Consider the following 25,950-nt stretch of genomic DNA (forward strand, 5'->3'; position numbering starts at 1 on the left):
TGGCCGAGTGGTTAAGGCGATGGACTGCTAATCCATTGTGCTCTGCATGCGTCGGTTCGGATCTCATTCTTGTCGCACAGCCATGCTTCTTTGCCAGCTTGGACGACCGTAGGAGTGGAAACAGAGGAGGTGGAGAAACAATGTAAAGCGTGCGGCACATGCTTCGGAGACCACATTCAGACGGACCTCGTACAACAGCTTCTTTGATTTCGCCTTTCACCAGCAGGTACATTTTGTCCGTGAAATACACCAACAGATTAAACAGATATAAGCTATGTTGTATATGCCATGACATTGAGCATACCATTTGGTTACAGATTGAGAAATGTCCAGTGCAGATACGCGGCCAGACATTGCTGTTTGGTGGGCCAGAGCTGTGTCTGTGGATTTCACTCCCAGAAGGTAATGAAGGGACATCAGATGTAACTATTGGTCATGCTGAAAAAGGATCCCATTATCAGTAGTATTGATAATTGATACAGTTGTATCTGTATGTCTTCAGCAGCCAGCCAGTGTTCCCCTGGCACCCATATCTGCCTCAGTGCCTGCTGCTGCCATGATCCAGGGTCCAGCTCCATCTCGTGCCATGGCCCCTGCAGAGACCACAACCTCAGTCCCTGCCAAGCCTGTGCAGAGTCCTCTGTGGCCTACATTGACTGTGTCAATGGTAAATATTTCCATAACATTTTGCCAAACGTTATCCATCTATTTTTATCGAAGCACTGTTTTGTCATCATTTTATTCTGACCAATTTCTCTTGCCATTCTTCTCTTCAGTTTCATAAACCCCGATTTGGAGGGGCTTCTGGTGCTGCAGCCAAACCAAACCTTGTGACTAGGAAGCCTGTTGAGGTATTACATGGATTTGTTCGTCTTAATATCTCTGTGTTATTAGTGTAACTCGTGTGTGACTAATGTGGCTTATGCCTACAATCACATAGATACATGCACAATCACAATATACTCTCCTGGTGTACTCTACCTTTCCTCTCCCTCACAGTCTCTGTCCAGCCCTGCTACTACCCCTGCTGGTACTGCCAATAGATTAGATTAGATTAGATTAGATTAGACTCAACTTTATTGTCATTGTGCAGAGTACAAGTACAGAGACAACGAAATGCAGTTAGCGTCTAACCAGAAGTGCAAAAAAGCAGAAAAGTACAGTATATACAGGTAGTGCAGTATAATAGTGCAGTATAGTATAAGTAGTGCAGTGTAAGCAGTATATGAATTAGCAGTAGCATTATAGCAGAATAAATAGGATGCAGTATGAACAGTGTAAGCAGCATATGAGCTGTATAGGCAATGCAGTCTAGGTATACGTATTAACAGTAACATTAGAGTAAATAGCAGAATAAATATGGAATGCCATATGAACAGTATAAAAAGGTATGTACAGTATGTACAGATATGTGCAGTGTATTAATAGTAGTATTAAAGAAAAATATAAGGATATGTGCATTATGAACAGTATAGACAGATTATGAACAGTATAGACAGATATGTACAGAAGAGCAGTGGTATGGAGTAAGAGCAGTTTGTAATTGCAATTGTCCGGGGGGGGGGGGGGGGGGGGGGGGGGTGCAGGGGTTGGTAGGTTATCACCTAGGTGCAGAGTTCGAGTTCAGTAGGGTGACAGCCGCAGGGAAGAAGCTACCTCTGAACCTGCTGGTTCGGGTGCGGAGAGACCTGTAGCGCCTCCCGGAGGGGAGTGGGGTGAACAGTCTATGATTGGGGTGAGAAATGTCCTTGACGATGCTGCGTGCCTTACGCAAGCATCGTTTGCCCTGGACAGCCTCAATGGAGGGGAGTGAGGAACCGGTGATGCGTTGGGCAGTTTTCACCACCCTCTGCAGTGCTTTCCGGTCAGATGCAGAGCAGTTGCCATACCATACTGTGACACAGTTGGTGAGGATGCTCTCGATGGTGCAGCGGTAGAAGTTCACCAGGATCTGAGGAGACAGATGGACCTTCTTTAGTCTCCTCAGGAAGAAGAGACGCTGGTGAGCCTTCTTGATCAGGGTAGAGGTGTTGAGGGTCCAGGAGAGATCCTCAGAGATGTGGACACCCAGAAACTTGAAGCTGGTGACTCGCTCCACTTCAGTCCCGTTGATGAGGATGGGGGTGTGTGTGCCAGCTTTTGACTTCCTGAAGTCCACAATGAGCTCTTTGGTCTTCCTGGTGTTGAGAGCCAGGTTGTTGTCGTTGCACCACACTGTTAGGTGCTGGACCTCCTCCCTGTAGGCAGGAGTGCTACGGCCTCCATGAGGACCCCTTCCCCTGTACCCAAGTCCCTGTCCAGCCCTGCTACGGCCTCCATGAGGACCCCTTCCCCTGTACCCAAGTCCTTGTCCAGCCCTGCTACGGCCGTCTATGAGGACCCCTTCCCCTGTTGAACAAGATTCAAAGTGTTTATTATCATATGCACAGTAGAAAACACGTTTCCCTGTACAATGAAATTCTTGCTTTACTGTCCGCAGAATGCCAACCAATGTAAAATGTACAATACTAAAAAATATACAATATATACTAAACAAAATGTACAAGATAACAAAATTTAAGGCAGCATGTGATAATAAAAAAGCAACAATAATAATAATAAAACAGTGCAAATGTAAACAGTGCAATTATGCATGTGCAAACTGAAGTCGGGTTCAGTTATGAGGTAGTACAGTTATATGAGGTAGTCAATGATTATAATCTCCTATGCGTTGTTTAGGAGTCTGATGGCAGTGGGAAAGAAGGAATTCTTTAGTCTGGTGGTCCTGCATTTAACACTTCTGTACCTCCGGCCTGAGGGTAGAAGTGTGAACAGTCCGTGTTGGGGGTGGGTGGGGTCCTTGAGGATGGATGGCTCTCCTGTGGACTCTGCGGTGGTAGATGCTCTGCAGAGAGGGCAGTGGAGTCCTGGTGATTTTCTCAGCGGTCTTCACCACTCTCTGCAGGCGTCTGCGGTCCATAGCAGTAGTGCTGCTGTACCACACAGTGATACAGCTGGTTAGGATGCTCTCAACAATGCAGCTGTAGAAGTTGCTGAGGATCTTGGGCGACATGCCAAACTTCCTCAGCCTCCTCAGAAAGTACAGCCGCTGTTGGGCCTTCTTAACCAGCTGTGTGGTGTTAAGTGTCCAGGTGAGGTCCTCGCTGATGTGGACGCCCAGGTATTTGCCCAGGTATCACCCTCTCTACTTCGAGTTCCCGGATGTACAGTGGCCGATGAGGTCCCCTCTTCTTCCTCATGTCCACTATCATCTCCTTGGTCTTGTCCGTATTGAGGGTGAGGTTGTTGTCCTCACACCATGCTACCAGACTGGCCACCTCCCTCCTGTAAGCCGATTCGTCCCCGCCAGTGATGCATCCTATCACTGCGGTGTCGTCCGCAAACTTTAGGATGATGTTGTCCTTGTGGGAGGCGACACAGTCAAGGGGTGAACAGGGTGTAGAGGATGGGGCTGAGGACGCATCCCTGTGGAGTGCCAACATTTGTAATAATGCTGGCTGAAGTCCTATTACCAATCTGACAGACTGGGGCCTGCCAGTCAAAAAGTCTAGGAGCCAGTCACAGAGGGTGGGGTGCAGGCCAAGTGTGGACATTTTGTGGATGAGTCTGTGGGGGATGACCGTATTAAAAGCGGAGCTGTAGTCTATAAAGAGCATCCTGATGTAGGAGTCTTTGTTTTCCAGGTGAGAGAGGGAATACTGGAGGACAGCAGCGATAGCGTCTGAGGTGGACCTGTTGGGCCGGTAGGCATACTGCAGGGGGTCTAGGGTGTCCGGTATGCTGCTCTTAATGTGTGCCAGTACCACTCTCTCAAAACACTTCATGATGATTGGAGTGAGTGCTACTGGCCTGTAATCATTCAGGCAGGCAGGTTTTTACCTGTGTTTGTGTGTCTATTTGTGTCTGTTTCTGTGTGTGTATGTGTGTGTGTGTGTGTGTGTGTGTGTTAAATAACTCTGATATGATGATGCATGTGTAATTCACTGAGTTTGGCTTCTTTTTTTTCTTTTTTTTTTTAAAGATGAGTCCGATGTGGGTGTTTTCCCTACTACTGGTCCTGCTGCCCCTTCTGGTCCTCTCCTTGGTCCTGCTGCCCCTCCTGGTCCTCTCCTTGGTCCTGCTGCCCCTCCTGGTCCTCTCTATTGTCCTGCTGCCCCTGCCTTTCTCGGTCAGGCGCCCGATTCATTCTGGCTGCCGGCAGAGATGAAGAAGACCATTCCACAGCAAGACCAGCGATGATTGCATCCACCCTGTGGGAGAACCAGAGGCTGCGGCCAAACTCGAAACTCTGGTACGAGCCACTCTAACCAGGCCCCAACACCAGAGCACTTTTTCACCCACAGGCTCCTGGCGTGGATGCCCTACCATCTATGGTAGGTCAGGGTGTGCTGTCCAGTGTGTAGGAGGCAGCTCACAGGTTTTTTGTGTTTATTTCAATTAAAAAAAATCTATTTTCAAATATAAATCTTTTATCTGAGTTTTATTCAATCAATTTGACACATTGCTAATAGCGAGTGATGCAGTCCATAAGAGAAAGAAACAGAGGTCTGATCATTTCAGATGCATAAACAAAGATACACACGCAACTTGAATAGAGCAACAGACCTGTAGGCCCATAGCACAGTCATTAAACATCATTAAAACAACAGCAAGTGTTCTTAAACTTCTGTTTGTTATGTCACAAGAAGCAAGATATTGGCTCTTGAATTTACACAAAACAACACTTTGGGAGACTTTGCCTGTTTTTATTTCTGGCGCTGGTGGGATTCAAACCGGTGACCTTCCGATCCACTCTTCCCCCCCATTCAAAAACGGAAAAGGCAATATTTTTTATTTTTCTTTAATCGTTTAGAATACATACTGATAAATAAACTAGTAAATAATGGAAAAGAAGCTTCAATTTCTCTCTCTCTCTTTCTCTTCCCTTAGCATCAAGCTGGGGAACAATAGTCTGTTAAGGGGGGGGAAGAAGGGGGCAGAAGAAAAAGGAGAAAAAAGAAGAAAACGAAAGAGAAATTGAGGCTTCTTTTGCAACTTTCATCACACAAATACATGTGTAACAACACACTTTAATTTCAGTAAGCAACATTGCTGGTCTTTACTTTGTTCTGTTCAAATACATAGACTCAATTTTGTAAACTGTGCGCTGTGAGCAGGGTTCGAACCTGCGCGGGGAGACCCCATTGGATTTCGAGTCCAACGCCTTAACCTCTCGGCCATCACAGCTATACTGGCTTCTGCACTGCCTGGTCTGTAGTAAAGACAAAATCTTTTCAAGATCTAGACACGGACCAGAGTTTGCTTATTAAGGAAGCCTCATATAGAGACTTTTGAATATCAATTCACAGAAGCCATGTTACGAGGATGCAACTTACATTACACAAATACATGCGCAACAACACTTTGAGAAAGCAAAGGAATCCCATTGGATTTCGGGTCCTTATCCTTAACCACTCCGTCATCACAGCTGCCCTTAGCCTTTCATTGTTGTTTAAATGTTTCTACGTTACTTCTTCAAATTTGAAAGGGCCATGGGCTACACAGGAAAGGAGGTCCCAAAGACATTGGGAACCACAATTGCATTTTACACCACCACGCAATTGCGTCTCAACAACTCATTTTTCCAAAGGTGGACCAACATGTCGTCCTTTAAGAGGGATGTCTTTTCCCCTGCGCTGTGAGCAGGGTTCGAACCTGGGCGGGGAAACCCCAATGGATTTCAAGTCCAACACCTTAACCACTCGGCCATCACAGCTTCCCTTTGCATGTCATTGTTCCTTACACTTTTGTACATTTTGAAACATGAAAATGACACAGCCTTGCAGGCAAAGGGTTTGAAAGGAAATGCCAAAGGCATTGGGAAATATGTTTGATTTTAAAGCAAACGCCTTAACCATCCTGCAATTGCAGCTCGATTTGTTTTACATCAGGTTTCCAAAAGTGGGCCGACATCTTGTACATAAATAGGGACACAGCTGTGTTTACGCTGAGAGCAGGGTTCAAAGCTGCACAGGGAGACCCCATTGGATTAGTAATCCTACGCCTTAACCTCTTCGCCATCAAAGCTCCCTGGTGATTTTTATTGTTTTCTAAGTTACTTCTTCATGTGTGAACGGGCCATGGTCGCACAGGAAGCAATCCTAAAGGCATTGGGAACCTCATTTGTTTTTCTTCTGGAAGGTATTTTTCTATTTCGATCACAGCTACCCTTAGCATTTTATCGTTACTTACAGTAAGTTACTTCTTGACATGTGAAAGGGACTTACAGGAAGGGTTTGAAAGGAAATAACAAAGCACTTATGCATAAGGATTCATGAGTTTATTGACTATTAAAGTGATGTTACAGGAAAATTTGAATGATCTCAGTTTACAGTTCTAAACGTAGCGCTAATAAGCAGACACGGGTCCCTGTCACATGCCCTTAGTGTGGTGTGTATGCGTGTGGATTCCATGCAGCCCAATGCCATGGGCACACTATACAAAATGAAAGTGACACTTAACAGTAATGCTGCTTCTAAAGTTGACGCTGTTAAACTAGGGATTCCGTGGCTGAATGAGATAAAACAGTGATTCGATTCATAGATTATATTTGTACGAACTACGCATTGATTCATTGATTCAATTCAGACACAAAACAAGAGGTTTCAAAAATACAGAAATAGTCACGATATTCTCTTTTAATGATTCATTCGTAGATAATGACAATTAAAGTAGTTTGAAAATATGTGGCTGCGCTGTTACTAATGCTTTATAAATGCAACACATGCTTATAATGTGCAAACTGAATTATGAACCCATTATAACGGAAACCCCTTTGTGTGAAGTGTCACCAAAAGAAAAGAAAACAGAGACAGGAAATACATTTGAGCTACTCTATTACTCATTTAATTGCAAATATATATTCTAAGTATCTGTAGGATGAAAGTAAAGTGGCAAAGACACAAATCAGTGTAAGGTTTAGGTATGTTAACGGACCCAGGTGCGGTGCAGAGAAAGAGAGGCGGACAAGTAGTTAGCGGTACTAAACAAAAGGATCTTTACTTTGGATGAGTAGTCAAAACAGGACACAAAAATAGGGACTCAATGCTCGAAATCAAAGAGGAGATCACAGTCTCAAAACAGTACTTGTATACTCGTATGACTTACGCTCACAAAGCGACCAACAAAGGTGAAGACGAAGCGGGAGTGAAGGGAAGTGAGGGTACATATTGCATGAGTGACAATTACACACAGGTGCTGGTGATAAGTATGTGATTGAGGTGGCACAGTGGACGGACGGAGGGAGGCAAGTAGGGGGACGCACTGGGAAGCACAACCCCCATCCGTAACAAATCAGTGAGGCTCCTGTGGTCCTGCAGATCGGGGGGGTGGGGGGGGGGGACATAACAAGAAGACGTGAGGTTATTTTTTAAACTTTAACTGGAATACTTATTGGATTTCACTGAAGAACTTCCCATTCTTTGGGGTGACCGATGAGGTCTGACCCTATGGAATTCCTAAGAGAGAAAGAAAGAGAGAGAGAGAGGGGAGGGGGAAGTGAAAAAATAATGGTCAGAATACAATTACTTACAATCATTTAAACTACTTTTTCCTATTACTTAAAAGCCTGTGTGTGTGTGTGTGTGTGTGTGTGTGTGTGTGTGTCTAGGAGGACTCCATGAGGAGCTGGAGGTGGTGCTCCAGGAGGCTGGAAACTCCAATGACCAGAGACTGGTTTGAAGTACCAGGGAACCTCCAGAAGCATCATCAGCCCGCCCTGAGTTAAGGCTCTGAGTTACTGCTAATTCACAGTATCCATTTAAACTGAACTATAGATTGGATGCTAAATGCTAGAGAGAAGGAACAGTAACAACATCAGAACATGTCTGTACTTTCAGCTGCACCAGCCATCTCTCAGCCTCTGATTCCATGTTGCTGGCAGGCAGGCAGGCAGGAGTGCAGAAGAGAGTACAGACGCTCCACAAACCCACCAGGTTGCTAACAGGAAACACAAGAGAGAGAGCAGAGAGTCATATGGACTTGTCAACAAAGTCACAGTGAAAGAACTGTACTAACCACCACCAGGGGCCTCCCCACCATCACCCCAAACTGAACCAGCTCATAGATGATGTCTAACAAAATACAAACACATTTAGAAAAAAATAGCAATGATATTAAAAAGAAGGTATTAATACAGGTACAGGTATTCGATGCGAGACTATTGAATTGCCTCTACAGCTCATCCAGAATGCTGCCGCCAGTCTGGTGTTCAAACTCCCCAAATTCTCCCATGTCACTCCCCTCCTCCGCACCCTTCACTGGCTCCCGGTAGCAGCTCTCATCAGATTCAAGACCCACGACTGGCCGCCTGGCACCGCCGCCCCTTCGGTCATGGCTTTTCACTGTCCTGGCGACCCGCTGGTAGAATGAGCTTCCTACTGCTGTCATGACTGCAGAGTCACTACCAATCTTCCGCTGTAGATTGAAGACCTACATCTTAACGGTCCCTCCTACAAGTTTCTCTCCTGATAATAATAAAAATGTCCTTCTTCTAGCATTGTGACTGCCTATGGCCACTGGTCCGAGCATTGATTACTTTATCTTATGATGACTGATGGATAGATGATTCACTTACTTAGACAAATGTATTTGTTGTCAGTCACTTTGGATAAAGGCATCTGCTAAATGCCATAAATGTAATGTAAATGTCCTCATGGATCAGTCCTCTCTACGGACAATAATGCCATTGCACCACTGAATATGTGTTGCTAGAATACGAAATAACATAGCGCAAGGCCAAAATGTACATTCCTTGGCAAAATGCATGGAGCTGGCTAGCAAGCTTGCTAGTTCAAGCTAAAGGCTTAAAGCGGGCGAGCTAACTCTTAGAAACTGTCAACGGGTTACTTAGCCATCTAGCAGCTAACAATGCTACCATTGCTTCTCGCAAAATAGTCATTGCACAAACAATGTGTTCGATATGTGTCTACTGTAAAATGTAATTAAATGCCACATACCGTTTTCGAAGTCGCTGTCGCTTCCCTCTTCACGATCTCGAACCCTGCAAAAAAAGAAGACAAGAACAACAACCTGTCATAGAGACGGCAGGCCGCAGTCCACGCACTCTCGCAGTCAAACCTGAAAAACACCGAGGCATTTTTCAGTGCCTTTCGTTGCTTATGCTAAATCTCAACTGAAGTTTGTTGTTATCTGGAGCGGATTGAACATTCCATAGAATGTTGCTGATGTTCTACATTGAAAGGTTGCATAGCAACACACAGTTTTGAAAATAACGAGTAATAATCATACATGACACATATCATGAACACTTTTCAAAAATGCGTTACCATGTGACCTCTAGAAATAGAACACGAGCAACATTCTATGTTTGATCCAGCGCTACGCAGCAACACACCTCTGATGATGTTGACATTGACTAGATCCAGCTGGTCTTCTGAGCGCTGGCATTACTACGCCATTAGCATTAGCAACGAAAGGTACTGAGAAACGCCTCGGTGTTTTTCAGGTTTGCTGCGGGACTGCGTGGACTGCGGACTGCCATTTCTACGACAGGTTGTTGTTCCTGTTTCCTTTTTGAGAGGACAGCGACCTCGAAGCAGGTATGTCACGTTCAATTACATTTTACAGTAGACACATAGTCAATAAATGCTTCTGTGTAATGGCATGACTGTTAGTCCGTCAGTAGCTACGGTGGTAGCATAGTTAGCTTTAGCTTGAACTAGCTCGCTTGCTCGTCACCTACGTGTGCTGTGTTGTTTTAGCAACACATATCGAGTGGTTGTCTAACTATCGTTCAGATATTGTCAAACTATCTTTCAGATATGGTCCAACTATCGTCACATACCCTCTCCGAAGTCGCTGCCGTCGCTTCCCTCTGCACGATCGCGAACCCAACAAAAAAGAAAACACGGACGTAAAAACGGCAGGCAGCAGTCCAAACCTGAAAAACACTGAGGCATTTTTCAGCCCGTTTTGCTCTAAAAATCAGCTGGTTTGTGTCGATGTAAACATCAACTGAAGTTGTTATCTGGAGCGGATTGAACATTCCATAGAATGTTGCTAATGTTCTATATCGAAAGGTTGCATAGCAACACATAGTTTTGAAAATAATTAATAATAATCATAGATGTATCATAAAGACTTTTCAGAAATGCGTTACCATGTGACCTCTAGAAATAGAACATGAGCAGCATTCTATGGAATGGTTGATCCGGCGCTACACAGCAACACACTTCTGTTGATGTTTACATTGACGAGACCCCGCTGGTTTTCTGAGAGCTAGCATAACTAAGCCATGAGCATTAGCATTACTAAGCCATGAGCATTAGCAACGAAAGGTACTGAAAAATGTCTCGGGTGTTTTTCACTATTGGATGCGGAATGCGTTGTTAGAAATTATATTTGATAAAAACAGTTTATTATTGCTATAATAAAAATACATTACTGCAGTGTGCTAAATTTACTAATGTGATGGTCTGTTGATAAATGGGATGAATCAAGCATTAGTCCCATAGTACGTTGGATTAATACATAGAGAGGTTAAGCCAGGTCATCAAGAAAGATGTCGCAACACACGCTTACACAAAGAGCAAAAGTGGAAAAGTACCAGGCTAGGGGGGACATACCAGAGTAGGTATCTTATCTCTAACAGGGTGCTGACTCCGCAGATGGGACGAATGGTGTGACCAGCCCGTGAACAACAAGGGATGCCAAGTCTAAACCACGGTTCCTCCCCAACCAAATAGCCAATCACAATCACTTTGTTTACTGTAAATGCTTTGTTTGACTGTTTGAATGCATCCATTTTTGGAGGGTTGGTTCCAGATTAACAGCTTGCTGACTGTGATTTTCTTCTCCAAAAGTGGTCCTTGTACAAGCCATTGCCCGGAGGAAGGGACTCAGCAGCCAAAGGAATGCGAGGAGGCAGGTTAATCTCCTGGTGCAGCAAGGACCCTGTGCGTATATTAGAAATATTTCTGTTACATATGATGGTAAACAGACACTAGGGAGATTCTCATTGTCTGACAACAAGAATGAGGGAGTCTAAACTGTGACCATCACTGACCTGTCTGAACAGGATGCTGGGCCATACTGGTGTGGAGTGAATGTTAAGAGAACCAAAGCGGGCTTCATCGCACTGATTAGTCAGGTGCAACTGCATGTTGAAGGTGAGTGTAAGCTGGTCTTCTTGTTCATCATTAATGCACTGATGTTGTGTAGCAGAGGCAGACCTATTCCTCAATAATGATGATGCATGCACTATGATAATGATCCATAGCCATAGAAAATGTCTACATCCTCATTATTATTACATTTATTACCAATAAATACTTCTAACAGGTATGAACATGATGAATCGAACTCAAAACAAGTGGTCGCATGACCAACTAACATAAGTTAACATTACATTATATCTGACTCCAAAGTATATTTCATGGGTTAACAATGATAGACAATACTTTGCTCATCCCTGTGTGACAGACAATCCATCATATCGGATCCTAGATTCATTAAGAATACCCAAAATGCTATTTTACTTGCCCTCAAGTTAAGATAAATTGTCTTGTGAGGAGTTTACGCTCATGCCAATAGCAGTAGCTAACTATCTCTACGTCTCGATGATGATTGTGGTGGAAGTCTAGGATTTACCACTCTGTACTTTAGCTCTTCGGAGGTAAGAATCAAGAAACAAGTCCTGAGTAGCCACAATATCTGAGTCCGGTATTTATTGCTTGCAAACAAGAGACAAGAGCGTAACAGCAGCCCAGCGTAGAACCGGGGGTCCGTTCAGCACAAGTCTAAAGAGACAATGATCAGGTTCGTCTTTTATACAGTTTAAACATAACACAGGCGCCGCCAAGGCTATCGGCTGATGGGCCTGTGCTTACGTGAGAAAGGGCGGGAGAGAATGAACAATGGGGAGACTTTCTTATTGATTAATCGCCGTTCAACATTTCACACCTATCGACAGGATGCGCCTGTCCCCCCACTATTGCTCTCTCCTACCACTCCCTCAGAGATCACCGCTGTTCATGTGGTAAATCATACAGTGCTTCTCAGAACAATGGCTATAGAACTTTAGAGGAGTGGCAAGAGAAAATGTCATCACAGTAGTTACACAAGTTGTATCAGTCATATGAAAGTGTATAACCTGAAAATAGTTCTATGAATGTATTTTCCATAACATGATGCATGTGAACATTCAACATTCAATGAGAGAACCTGGTCATGATTATGTTGTGCTGTATTAACAGAAGCTTTATCTAGCGCACAACCTCACATTAATGCACATAGGAAGAATGAGAATAGAGTATCAACAAAATAACCAATTTAACAGTTTCAAAGCAACATATGACCCAAAACTCAAAGAACATCTTCCTGTCCTTCTCCTTAAGTATCATTCCCAACAAAGGACAAGGTGTGAGACACATTACAATTGCAAAGGAATTGACAAATGGCGAGGATGCGATTTCTTCAGGATGTCCGCCAGGCACGCTCATTCAACTGTAAATAGATATACACATTTAAATCAAGGCTGGCGCCATCAAAATCCATCTGCAGAAAAATCAGTCTTGTGAACTAGATTCAAGTCACAGTGGCTGTGAAAAAAACGTCAACATATGAATTATTGTTTATCAGCTCCAGATCTAGTTATTCTGAGAAACCTAACTCTAATGATATCAGCACTTCCTTTTTGTGTTTTTTTTACTGTGCTGTGTCTCTGTAGTGAGCTGTGAGATCTGAACATGCTCAGTGTTGACATAGCAGTCTACGATGTGGTGAGAATGAGTTGTGGATTTTGCTCGTTTATTTTTGACTGAAGTGAAAAAACATTATTCAACTATTATTTTGCACCTGCATGTTGAAGGTGAGTCTAATCTGGTCTTCTAGTCCATCATTAATAAATGTACTGTTGTGTAGCAGAGGTATTCTGCAGACTTAGTCCTCAATAATGTGAATGCACTATGATAATGATTGAAATGTAATATTTTGACCAATGAATTTCACAGATTGGAGCTAATTCAAATCAGACAATGTGACCGAAACACGTTGAGAGGATTGCCATGGTGTGGTGTGTTTATCCTTGTGTCCATGTGAAAAGGGGATTACCCCAGACTGACACACTTCACCATCAGAAATCTGAAAGTAGAGGATGCTGGGACAAACTGGTGTGGATCTGACCGAACCATGAAGCCTGCCGACGACACCAGGATTCACCTCTCTGTGGGTAAGTGCTTGAAAACACAATTCTGCTTCCTCCTACAGTTAGTCACATTCAATGATCTGTCACATCAACCCGGGCCGACTGCTTGGAAAGCAGCTATTTTCACCACGGGGTCTTTCTTGTCACCTTTTTTTCATGGGCTGGATTACTCAGTAAACAAGGGAGGGTGGGGGGGTGAGAAAAATTTTACAACAATGCACACACAGTGGAAGTAAACTCCCTGCTTTTTGCCGACTGGGCGGAAACGTCCCCCAACCTGAGGCTCCATTGCGGGGAAGGGGCATCCGTTAGTAGGTGGCTCGTTGGTCTAGGGGTATGATTCTCGTTTAGGGTGCGAGAGGTCCTGGGTTCAATCCCCGACGAGCCCTCTGATTTAGCCTTTCACCAGATCGGACGACTCCATCAAAGTGTCTTGGGTCGCCGCTTCAGCAGATGGGTCACCTTGCCAGCGTTGCGAATGAGTCCTTTTTATGCAGACAGTGCAGACACTTCCCACAACCTGAGGCTCCGTTGCGGTGTAGGGGCAAGGTGGTGTCAGACGGTTCGTTGGTCTAGTGGTATGATTCTCGCTTCGGGTGTGAGAGGTCCCGGGTTCAAATCCTGGACGAGCCCTTTGACGAAAACTTTCACAAGCTGGGTCCACCAAATCAAAGTCCTTTGGCTCAATGGTTCAACAGATGTTTCCCCAAGTAGCAGCAAAATTCCACTTTTAAAAAGCCTTTCTTCACGTCCTGGCTTTAAGTATCCGGTGGAATAGGCTACCAGGCCAATACGAGCGTAGGTCGAGGTGGCCATGTGGTGAAGGCGATGGACTGCTAATCCATTGTGCTCTGCACGCGTGGGTTCGAATGCCATCCTCATCGCACAGCCATGCTTCTTTGTCAGCTTGGACGACCGTGGGCGTGGAAACAGAGGAGGTGGAGAAACAATGTAAAGCGTGCGGCACATCCTTCGGAGACCACATTCAGACGGACGTCGTCCAACAGCTTCTTTGAGCACGGAGACAGCTTCAAACTAGGCGGGGTTCGAACCGACGCTTTCAACGAGACTGAAGTGTCATTCTTGCGTCTTTGGATACGCAGGCATGGGCCCCTCGGGAAAAGGACACCTAACTTGCGTTGTTGTGTGCCAAAGTGTGAATGTGTATTTCAGAGAATAGCTAAACAAGGAGAACCCATACTTTTCAACAAGATCTGCACAGAGCTCTTCATCACAGAGGGAGATGCAGAGGTCAAACCTGAACATTTGGTGAGGAAGATTAAGGCAGCATCCAAAAGACCATACTGTATAGTGAGGGGTTAGTATACTGTATAGAGTAATTTAAGGTACCTCTGGAGAAAAGAATAAAGGAAATATGTCACAGGACTATTATACCATAATCAGAGTACAGTGCTGAAACAAGGCATCAAAATCTAATTCTGACATGTAGCCACTGTAGAGACCCTGCTGTACTCCTCTGAGGGTTAAATGGATTGCTAAATTCTGCCCCAGGATCAGTTTCATTTGTTTCCCAGTTCAGTTAGGCTTGAGGCTCAGAGAACTGACGAGCTGATCCTTGATCTGTACGGTAGGTGGGGGAGATGTCTCCAAAGAGCAGCATGGGCTCATCTATGGCCTGATTCCAATCCACTCCCTTGCCCCTTCCACTGACTCCTACACCTTCAATGACTGAGTACAGTATGTGCACCTTAAAACCTGTATCCACAAAGTGTCTCAGAGTAAGAGTGCAGGTCCTACCTGATCCTAGATCAGCACAACCTCTGCTAATTAATGTATTGGTTCTAACCCTAACCCTAAATACACATTGACACATTCACAATGTTTTTTCACTTTTTTTGGACCACTCTTTTCTCATGAACCATGTTATATTTTGTTATGTTCATTTGTCTCATTACTTCATAGATAATGTATTCATTTGCGTGACGGTAAACCTGCACACTTTTAGCTCAGCAGGACATGGAATTAGAAGGGTTACAGTAAACGTGTATGTTTTTAGGTCAGCAGCACTTCAGTCAGAAACAGTCTTAGTTAACATTGTAGCAGTGTGACCATACTCGTGCCCTGCGTACATATTTAGACAGGGCAGCATTTAACCTCATATGAACAGTTTGATTTCAAATTCAAACTTTTAAAATATCGAGCCAAAAGAAGAAAGAATGCTTCAATGTCCCAATACAAACGCAGGTCAATTCTCTGTAACAACGGCACATTTTCACACAAGTCCCACTCATACCTTGAATTTGAAATGACTTGTGCTCCCGTTAGAGATGGTGAGTTGAGATAATCAGATTAGATGGGAACTTGTGGCGGAAGAAGCGAAGTGGTATAAGAAGCACATCAATTTCTGAGAGTAGGAAGAGTTCCAGTAATACTCAACTGAAGACTCAACTAAATGAGCCCTAGAGTTGAATTAAAAACTCTCAAACATACATACACACACGGACAAACACGCATGCACGCCCGCACACATGGACACAAACAAACAAACACACACACACACACACACACACACACACACACACCTGCATGCACACATGCACAAACACATAAATGCATGCATGCACAGAGTCTGTGCCACAGACACTCAAATTCACACACGCGCGCGCGCATACACACGCACACACACGCACACACAAACACACTGAATTATGGGAAAGTTTGGCAATGAGATTCGTCCTCATTGTCAAACTTAATAAATTCCGCACACTCAACTTTTGAACTCCTTTGCTAGTCATTCTATCATGTAATTATGATATTCGCTGAAAAAAAAAACTACCAATCAGTTGGTAGAGCATGGCCCTAACCCTAACCCTAACACATATATACTGGAATGTATGCACTCACTGCAATGTAAGTGGCTTTGGATAAAAGCGTTAGCTAAATGGCATATGTTCTTCTTATTATATTGTTTGAGGCTGAAAGGTTTTCCTGACCCATTGTAAGCATGGTAAGACAATGGCCTCTGGAGTGTCACAGTCAGACGCCCTGTATGACACCCTGGTATCTGGAGTGTCCCTGCAGCTCAGCACCTCTCTCATCCACCCAGATCACACTGACTCTACTAAAGCACCCTCCATGTACAAAACCGGTGAACACTTGTGTGGTTCTGTCACTGGTGATACTTGTCAAGTATCGAAATAAAAATGACCCCGCCAAGCCACAGTTTGTAATAAAGTCGTAAGTTTACTCACTCTGATTGTTCCTCTGGTGGCTGTCTTCTTGGGTCTAAAGCTTGTGATATGTGCCTTCCAAAAAACCTAATAAATGCACTTTTCAACTACTCAGGTTATATACTACGGAAGCGATCAAAGGGAGTTAGCGAGCTAACTTTAGCTCCAACTCCAACAAAGCCCATATCCACAAAGTGTCTCAGAGTAAGAGTGCTGATCTAGGATCAGGTCCCCCACCTTTCCATGTCATCTTATTCAATCTGATCTAAAAGGCTAAACTGATCCTAGATCAACTTTCCTACTTTAAGATGCTTTGTGAATATGAGCCCTGGTGAACACTGAAGACATAGGAGCTAGGTGAAGGGACCGAAATAGAACTGGCCCAATACATGACAATCACCTGGTTTGGGGCAGTTCATCCTTGTTGTGTAAACAGCTACAATGACAACCAGAAAGGTCATTGTCGCAAAGAACACGACTGATGGACAACCACTCACTACGTTTCACTACCTTTGGACTGCTTTGCTTGAATTAGAGCTGCAAGAAACAAGTAGCTCTCCCCGTCGGGGAAAGGAACCCCGGTTTCCCACGTGACAGGCAGGGATACTGCCCACGATACTAACGAGGAGGTGGTATGGGAGGCCTGGGTTCGATTACCAACATGGGCAGAGGAGGTGGTTTGGAAGGCCTGGGCTCGATTCCCAGCCTGTGCACAAAGACTTTTTGCCTAAATCCTTTGCTCACCTGGTGTTTCAAGCCAAACTAGCTATGTTTTGTGAACTGGTTATTGACAGTTTTCATTTTACACAATTATCTCACTACAATAATGCTACGGCTACAGAGAGAAAGCGCCATGGTCCTGGAATGGTGAGAATAAATGTGTTTCCGCCCGGTTTCGAACCGGGGACCTTTCGCGTGTGAGGCGAACGTGATGACCACTACACTACGGAAACTACACACCCTTTGATGATCAACTTTTCTTTTGGTTCAAAGACATACAACCAAGTTTTAATTGATCAGTTGGGGAATTGAACCACGGTCTCGCGCTAAAGTTAAGTCTTAAACTCACTCAAAATTCCCCATTCATTCTCTATCCTTGCTGACATCTAAGCATTGGTGGTTCAGTGGTAGAATTCTCGCCTGCCACGCGGGAGGCCCGGGTTCGATTCCCGGCCAATGCATGAACACTTCTTTACGGCCGTTGGAAACCACCGATATATGTAAATATCCATTCTTCAAGGCCAAATCCGGCTGACATGGAAGCATTGGTGGTTCAGTGATAGAATTCTCGCCTGCCATGCGGGAGGCCAGGGTTCAATTCATGAATTCATGAAAAGGACAATTACATTAACACTTCATGAGGACCTTTGATAATTGTAAACCACAGTTAAACACTCACTGGCCACTTTATTAGGTAAACCTTGCTAGTACTGGGTTGGACCCCCTTTTGCTTTCAGAACTGCCTTAATTCTTTGTGCCATTGATTCATCAAGGTGCTGGAAACATCCCTCCGTTGACATGATAGCATCACGCAGTTGCTGCAGATTTGTCGGCTGCACATCCATGATGCGATTCTCCCGTTCCACCACATCCCAAAGGTGCTCTATTGAATTGAGATCTGGTGACTGTGGAGGCCATTGGAGTACAGTGAACTCATTGTCATGTTCATTGATTGGGCCTGCCAGATCTGCACGTTTCCAACTTAGAGGGTCAGTGTTGAATGCAGAATGTGCCTCTGCCCAAAAGGGAGGCCGTATCTTGGAGATGCAGGGGATTGAACCCTGGACCTCATACATGCAAAGCATGCGCTCTACCACTGAGCTACATCCCCAACGGGCAACTGCAGGGATTTTTGGAACACATAGCAACAGCATGGTAGAGGACGTTGTTGACCGTCATGGCTGTGCTGAGTCAGGACACTTGGAAGACTGTTTAGACAAGGACACCTCATCACAGATGCAGGGCACCAGTCTCTCCCTGGTGGTCTAGTGGTTAGGATTCGGCGCTCTCACCGCCGCGGCCCGGGTTCGATTCCCGGTCAGGGAATGAATTTTGTGGAGACACAACCCTCGTTCGCTGGAGTCCTTGAACGACACCTTGTTAAAACTCACAAAAAAAGAAAAAAAAAAAGGCTCCTCCTTCGAGCCGGATTTGAACCAGCGACCTAAGGATTACTGCTACAGAACCTACAGTCCTCCGCTCTACCAACTGAGCTATCGAAGGGTGCCAACGGGACCGCCAGATCTGCACGTTTCCAAGTTAGAAGGTGTTTTTGTGCTACATATTTAGCTAACAACTACGTTTCACTACCTTTGGACTGCTTTGCTTGAATTAGAGCTGCAAGAAACAAGTAGCTCTCCCCGTCGGGGAAAGGAACCCCGGTTTCCCACGTGACAGGCAGGGATACTGCCCACGATACTAACGAGGAGGTGGTATGGGAGGCCTGGGTTCGATTACCAACATGGGCAGAGGAGGTGGTTTGGAAGGCCTGGGCTCGATTCCCAGCCTGTGCACAAAGACTTTTTGCCTAAATCCTTTGCTCACCTGGTGTTTCAAGCCAAACTAGCTATGTTTTGTGAACTGGTTATTGACAGTTTTCATTTTACACAATTATCTCACTACAATAATGCTACGGCTACAGAGAGAAAGCGCCATGGTCCTGGAATGGTGAGAATAAATGTGTTTCCGCCCGGTTTCGAAGCGGGGACCTTTCGCGTGTGAGGCGAACGTGATGACCACTACACTACGGAAACTACACACCTTTTGATGATCAACTTTTCTTTTGGTTCAAAGACATACAACCAAGTTTTAATTGATCAGTTGGGGAATTGAACCACGGTCTCGCGCTAAAGTTAAGTCTTAAACTCACTCAAAATTCCCCATTCATTCTCTATCCTTGCTGACATCTAAGCATTGGTGGTTCAGTGGTAGAATTCTCGCCTGCCACGCGGGAGGCCCGGGTTCGATTCCCGGCCAATGCATGAACACTTCTTTACGGCCGTTGGAAACCACCGATATATGTAAATATCCATTCTTCAAGGCCAAATTCGGCTGACATGGAAGCATTGGTGGTTCAGTGATAGAATTCTCGCCTGCCATGCGGGAGGCCAGGGTTCAATTCATGAATTCATGAAAAGGACAATTACATTAACACTTCATAATTGTAAACCACAGTTATACACTCACTGGCCACTTTATTAGGTACACCTTGCTAGTACTGGGTTGGACCCCCTTTTGCTTTCAGAACTGCCTTAATTCTTTGTGCCATTGATTCATCAAGGTGCTGGAAACATCCCTCCGTTGACATGATAGCATCACGCAGTTGCTGCAGATTTGTCGGCTGCACATCCATGATGCGATTCTCCCGTTCCACCACATCCCAAAGGTGCTCTATTGAATTGAGATCTGGTGACTGTGGAGGCCATTGGAGTACAGTGAACTCATTGTCATGTTCATTGATTGGGCCTGCCAGATCTGCACGTTTCCAACTTAGAGGGTCAGTGTTGAATGCAGAATGTGCCTCTGCCCAAAAGGGAGGCCGTATCTTGGAGATGCAGGGGATTGAACCCTGGACCTCATACATGCAAAGCATGCGCTCTACCACTGAGCTACATCCCCAACGGGCAACTGCAGGGATTTTTGGAACACATAGCAACAGCATGGTAGAGGACGTTGTTGACCGTCATGGCTGTGCTGAGTCAGGACACTTGGAAGACTGTTTAGACAAGGACACCTCATCACAGATGCAGGGCACCAGTCTCTCCCTGGTGGTCTAGTGGTTAGGATTCGGCGCTCTCACCGCCGCGGCCCGGGTTCGATTCCCGGTCAGGGAATGAATTTTGTGGAGACACAACCCTCGTTCGCTGGAGTCCTTGAACGACACCTTGTTAAAACTCACAAAAAAAGAAAAAAAAAAAGGCTCCTCCTTCGAGCCGGATTTGAACCAGCGACCTAAGGATTACTGCTACAGAACCTACAGTCCTCCGCTCTACCAACTGAGCTATCGAAGGGTGCCAACGGGACCGCCAGATCTGCACGTTTCCAAGTTAGAAGGTGTTTTTGTGCTACATATTTAGCTAACAACTACGTTTCACTACCTTTGGACTGCTTTGCTTGAATTAGAGCTGCAAGAAACAAGTAGCTCTCCCCGTCGGGGAAAGGAACCCCGGTTTCCCACGTGACAGGCAGGGATACTGCCCACGATACTAACGAGGAGGTGGTATGGGAGGCCTGGGTTCGATTACCAACATGGGCAGAGGAGGTGGTTTGGAAGGCCTGGGCTCGATTCCCAGCCTGTGCACAAAGACTTTTTGCCTAAATCCTTTGCTCACCTGGTGTTTCAAGCCAAACTAGCTATGTTTTGTGAACTGGTTATTGACAGTTTTCATTTTACACAATTATCTCACTACAATAATGCTACGGCTACAGAGAGAAAGCGCCATGGTCCTGGAATGGTGAGAATAAATGTGTTTCCGCCCGGTTTCGAAGCGGGGACCTTTCGCGTGTGAGGCGAACGTGATGACCACTACACTACGGAAACTACACACCTTTTGATGATCAACTTTTCTTTTGGTTCAAAGACATACAACCAAGTTTTAATTGATCAGTTGGGGAATTGAACCACGGTCTCGCGCTAAAGTTAAGTCTTAAACTCACTCAAAATTCCCCATTCATTCTCTATCCTTGCTGACATCTAAGCATTGGTGGTTCAGTGGTAGAATTCTCGCCTGCCACGCGGGAGGCCCGGGTTCGATTCCCGGCCAATGCATGAACACTTCTTTACGGCCGTTGGAAACCACCGATATATGTAAATATCCATTCTTCAAGGCCAAATTCGGCTGACATGGAAGCATTGGTGGTTCAGTGATAGAATTCTCGCCTGCCATGCGGGAGGCCAGGGTTCAATTCATGAATTCATGAAAAGGACAATTACATTAACACTTCATAATTGTAAACCACAGTTATACACTCACTGGCCACTTTATTAGGTACACCTTGCTAGTACTGGGTTGGACCCCCTTTTGCTTTCAGAACTGCCTTAATTCTTTGTGCCATTGATTCATCAAGGTGCTGGAAACATCCCTCCGTTGACATGATAGCATCACGCAGTTGCTGCAGATTTGTCGGCTGCACATCCATGATGCGATTCTCCCGTTCCACCACATCCCAAAGGTGCTCTATTGAATTGAGATCTGGTGACTGTGGAGGCCATTGGAGTACAGTGAACTCATTGTCATGTTCATTGATTGGGCCTGCCAGATCTGCACGTTTCCAACTTAGAGGGTCAGTGTTGAATGCAGAATGTGCCTCTGCCCAAAAGGGAGGCCGTATCTTGGAGATGCAGGGGATTGAACCCTGGACCTCATACATGCAAAGCATGCGCTCTACCACTGAGCTACATCCCCAACGGGCAACTGCAGGGATTTTTGGAACACATAGCAACAGCATGGTAGAGGACGTTGTTGACCGTCATGGCTGTGCTGAGTCAGGACACTTGGAAGACTGTTTAGACAAGGACACCTCATCACAGATGCAGGGCACCAGTCTCTCCCTGGTGGTCTAGTGGTTAGGATTCGGCGCTCTCACCGCCGCGGCCCGGGTTCGATTCCCGGTCAGGGAATGAATTTTGTGGAGACACAACCCTCGTTCGCTGCAGTCCTTGAACGACACCTTGTTAAAACTCACAAAAAAGAAAAAAAAAAAGGCTCCTCCTTCGAGCCGGATTTGAACCAGCGACCTAAGGATTACTGCTATAGAACCTACAGTCCTCCGCTGTACCAACTGAGCTATTGAAGGGTGCCAACGGGACCGCCAGATCTGCACGTTTCCAAGTTAGAAGGTGTTTTTGTGCTACATATTTAGCTAACAACTACGTTTCACTACCTTTGGACTGCTTTGCTTGAATTAGAGCTGCAAGAAACAAGTAGCTCTCCCCGTCGGGGAAAGGAACCCCGGTTTCCCACGTGACAGGCAGGGATACTGCCCACGATACTAACGAGGAGGTGGTATGGGAGGCCTGGGTTCGATTACCAACATGGGCAGAGGAGGTGGTTTGGAAGGCCTGCGCTCGATTCCCAGCCTGTGCACAAAGACTTTTTGCCTAAATCCTTTGCTCACCTGGTGTTTCAAGCCAAACTAGCTATGTTTTGTGAACTGGTTATTGACAGTTTTCATTTTACACAATTATCTCACTACAATAATGCTACGGCTACAGAGAGAAAGCGCCATGGTCCTGGAATGGTGAGAATAAATGTGTTTCCGCCCGGTTTCGAAGCGGGGACCTTTCGCGTGTGAGGCGAACGTGATGACCACTACACTACGGAAACTACACACCTTTTGATGATCAACTTTTCTTTTGGTTCAAAGACATACAACCAAGTTTTAATTGATCAGTTGGGGAATTGAACCACGGTCTCGCGCTAAAGTTAAGTCTTAAACTCACTCAAAATTCCCCATTCATTCTCTATCCTTGCTGACATCTAAGCATTGGTGGTTCAGTGGTAGAATTCTCGCCTGCCACGCGGGAGGCCCGGGTTCGATTCCCGGCCAATGCATGAACACTTCTTTACGGCCGTTGGAAACCACCGATATATGTAAATATCCATTCTTCAAGGCCAAATTCGGCTGACATGGAAGCATTGGTGGTTCAGTGATAGAATTCTCGCCTGCCATGCGGGAGGCCAGGGTTCAATTCATGAATTCATGAAAAGGACAATTACATTAACACTTCATAATTGTAAACCACAGTTATACACTCACTGGCCACTTTATTAGGTACACCTTGCTAGTACTGGGTTGGACCCCCTTTTGCTTTCAGAACTGCCTTAATTCTTTGTGCCATTGATTCATCAAGGTGCTGGAAACATCCCTCCGTTGACATGATAGCATCACGCAGTTGCTGCAGATTTGTCGGCTGCACATCCATGATGCGATTCTCCCGTTCCACCACATCCCAAAGGTGCTCTATTGAATTGAGATCTGGTGACTGTGGAGGCCATTGGAGTACAGTGAACTCATTGTCATGTTCATTGATTGGGCCTGCCAGATCTGCACGTTTCCAACTTAGAGGGTCAGTGTTGAATGCAGAATGTGCCTCTGCCCAAAAGGGAGGCCGTATCTTGGAGATGCAGGGGATTGAACCCTGGACCTCATACATGCAAAGCATGCGCTCTACCACTGAGCTACATCCCCAACGGGCAACTGCAGGGATTTTTGGAACACATAGCAACAGCATGGTAGAGGACGTTGTTGACCGTCATGGCTGTGCTGAGTCAGGACACTTGGAAGACTGTTTAGACAAGGACACCTCATCACAGATGCAGGGCACCAGTCTCTCCCTGGTGGTCTAGTGGTTAGGATTCGGCGCTCTCACCGCCGCGGCCCGGGTTCGATTCCCGGTCAGGGAATGAATTTTGTGGAGACACAACCCTCGTTCGCTGGAGTCCTTGAACGACACCTTGTTAAAACTCACAAAAAAGAAAAAAAAAAAGGCTCCTCCTTCGAGCCGGATTTGAACCAGCGACCTAAGGATTACTGCTATAGAACCTACAGTCCTCCGCTCTACCAACTGAGCTATCGAAGGGTGCCAACAGGACCGCCAGATCTACACGTTTCCAAGTTAGAAGGTGTTTTTGTGCTACATATTTAGCTAACAACTACGTTTCACTACCTTTGGACTGCTTTGCTTGAATTAGAGCTGCAAGAAACAAGTAGCTCTCCCCGTCGGGGAAAGGAACCCCGGTTTCCCACGTGACAGGCAGGGATACTGCCCACGATACTAACGAGGAGGTGGTATGGGAGGCCTGGGTTCGATTACCAACATGGGCAGAGGAGGTGGTTTGGAAGGCCTGGGCTCGATTCCCAGCCTGTGCACAAACACTTCTTGCCTAAATCCTTTGCTCACCTGGTGTTTCAAGCCAAACTAGCTATGTTTTGTGAACTGGTTATTGACAGTTTTCATTTTACACAATTATCTCACTACAATAATGCTACGGCTACAGAGAGAAAGCGCCATGGTCCTGGAATGGTGAGAATAAATGTGTTTCCGCCCGGTTTCGAAGCGGGGACCTTTCGCGTGTGAGGCGAACGTGATGACCACTACACTACGGAAACTACACACCCTTTGATGATCAACTTTTCTTTTGGTTCAAAGACATACAACCAAGTTTTAATTGATCAGTTGGGGAATTGAACCACGGTCTCGCGCTAAAGTTAAGTCTTAAACTCACTCAAAATTCCCCATTCATTCTCTATCCTTGCTGACATCTAAGCATTGGTGGTTCAGTGGTAGAATTCTCGCCTGCCACGCGGGAGCCCCGGGTTCGATTCCCGGCCAATGCATGAACACTTCTTTACGGCCGTTGGAAACCACCGATATATGTAAATATCCATTCTTCAAGGCCAAATTCGGCTGACATGGAAGCATTGGTGGTTCAGTGATAGAATTCTCGCCTGCCATGCGGGAGGCCAGGGTTCAATTCATGAATTCATGAAAAGGACAATTACATTAACACTTCATAATTGTAAACCACAGTTATACACTCACTGGCCACTTTATTAGGTACACCTTGCTAGTACTGGGTTGGACCCCCTTTTGCTTTCAGAACTGCCTTAATTCTTTGTGCCATTGATTCATCAAGGTGCTGGAAACATCCCTCCGTTGACATGATAGCATCACGCAGTTGCTGCAGATTTGTCGGCTGCACATCCATGATGCGATTCTCCCGTTCCACCACATCCCAAAGGTGCTCTATTGAATTGAGATCTGGTGACTGTGGAGGCCATTGGAGTACAGTGAACTCATTGTCATGTTCATTGATTGGGCCTGCCAGATCTGCACGTTTCCAACTTAGAGGGTCAGTGTTGAATGCAGAATGTGCCTCTGCCCAAAAGGGAGGCCGTATCTTGGAGATGCAGGGGATTGAACCCTGGACCTCATACATGCAAAGCATGCGCTCTACCACTGAGCTACATCCCCAACGGGCAACTGCAGGGATTTTTGGAACACATAGCAACAGCATGGTAGAGGACGTTGTTGACCGTCATGGCTGTGCTGAGTCAGGACACTTGGAAGACTGTTTAGACAAGGACACCTCATCACAGATGCAGGGCACCAGTCTCTCCCTGGTGGTCTAGTGGTTAGGATTCGGCGCTCTCACCGCCGCGGCCCGGGTTCGATTCCCGGTCAGGGAATGAATTTTGTGGAGACACAACCCTCGTTCGCTGGAGTCCTTGAACGACACCTTGTTAAAACTCACAAAAAAGAAAAAAAAAAAGGCTCCTCCTTCGAGCCGGATTTGAACCAGCGACCTAAGGATTACTGCTATAGAACCTACAGTCCTCCGCTGTACCAACTGAGCTATTGAAGGGTGCCAACGGGACCGCCAGATCTGCACGTTTCCAAGTTAGAAGGTGTTTTTGTGCTACATATTTAGCTAACAACTACGTTTCACTACCTTTGGACTGCTTTGCTTGAATTAGAGCTGCAAGAAACAAGTAGCTCTCCCCGTCGGGGAAAGGAACCCCGGTTTCCCACGTGACAGGCAGGGATACTGC

This window comes from Argentina silus (genome assembly GCF_951799395.1).
Source record: "Argentina silus genome assembly, chromosome: 22".
NCBI classification, from domain to species: Eukaryota; Metazoa; Chordata; class Actinopteri; order Argentiniformes; family Argentinidae; genus Argentina; species Argentina silus.